Source organism: Chrysochloris asiatica, unplaced genomic scaffold (assembly GCF_000296735.1).
Source record: "Chrysochloris asiatica unplaced genomic scaffold, ChrAsi1.0 scaffold00520, whole genome shotgun sequence".
Classification (NCBI taxonomy): Eukaryota; Metazoa; Chordata; class Mammalia; order Afrosoricida; family Chrysochloridae; genus Chrysochloris; species Chrysochloris asiatica.
In genome coordinates, this window is record NW_006409038.1 from 158,630 (window position 1) to 160,166 (window position 1,537).

Here is a 1,537-nt window from a genome sequence, read left to right on the forward strand (position 1 = left end):
TGTTTCCTCTTTGCCAATTTGGATGCCTTTAATTTCCCTGCCTTGCCATATAGCTCTTGCTAAGACTTCCAGCACAATGTTGAATTGGAGTGGTGACAATGGACATCCTTGTCTGGTTCCTGTTTGCAGAGGTAGGCTTTCAGTTTCTCTCCATTGAGAGTAATGTATATGTGCTTTTAATTATGTTGAGGAATTTCCCTTAGATTCCTACTTTGTTGAGCATTTTTATCAGGAATGGATGTTGGATTTTGTCAAATGCCTTCTCTGCGTCAATCAATATGATCATGCAGTTCTTTTACTTTTTCTTTTTTATGTAGTGGATTACATTGATTGTTTTTCTAATGTTGAACCATCCTTGCATACCTTTTATGAAACCCACTTGGTCATAATGCATTATTTTTTAATGTGCTGCTGGACTCTATTGGCTAGGATTTTGTTGAGAATTTTTGCGTCAATGTTCATGAGGGATATTTGTCTGTAGTTTTTTTTTTTTTCTTAGCAATATCCTTGCATGGTTTTGGTATGAGGGTTATGCTTGCTTCATAAAATGTATTAGGAAATTTTCCATCCTCATCTATATTCTGAAATAATTTGAGAAGAATTGGTGACAGTACTTCACTGAATATTTGTAGAACTCACCAGTGAAGCCATCTGGGCCTGGACTTCTTCCATTGAAAATTGGAACAGGGAATGTACGAAGTATGAATCTGGGAAATTTGGAAGTTGTCAAAAATGAATTGGAACACAAAAACATTGATATTGTAGGCATTAGTGTGCTGAAATGGAATGGTATTGTCCATTTTGAATCTGACAACCACATGGTTTACTATGCCAGGAAATACAAATTGAAGAGGAATGGTGTTGTATTCATTGTCATAAAGAACATATCCAGATCAGTCATGATGTACAACAATGTCTGTGACTAGATAATATCCATGTTAGTATAGGGAATCCCAGTTAATACCTATTATTCAAATTTATGCACCAACCACTAAAGCCAGTTAGGATGAAATAGAATTCTACCAACTCTTCTGTCTGAAATCTATTAAACATGCAATCAAGATGTATTTATCATTGCTGGTGATTGGAATGCAAAGGTTGGGAGCAAAGAGAATCAGTAGTTGGAAAATATGGCCTTGGTGAAAGAAATGATGCTGGCAATTGCATGATAGAATCCTGCAAAACCAATGATTTGTTCATTTCAAATACATTCTTTAGACAACATAAGAGACACATGGACCTCATCAGATGGAATACCTAATAATAAAATTGACTATATCTGTGGAAACAGATGATGGAAAAGCTCCATATTCAGTGAAAACAAGGCCAGGGGCAGACTGTGGAACAGACCATCAATTACTCTTATGAAAATTAAAACTGAAGCTGAAGAAAATGAAAACAAGTCCACAAGAGCCAAAATATGACCTTGAATATATCACCCTGAATTTAGAGATCATCTGAAGAACAGATTTGATACATTGAACGTTAAAGACTGAAGACCAGAAGAGTTGTGGGATGACATCAAGAACATCATACA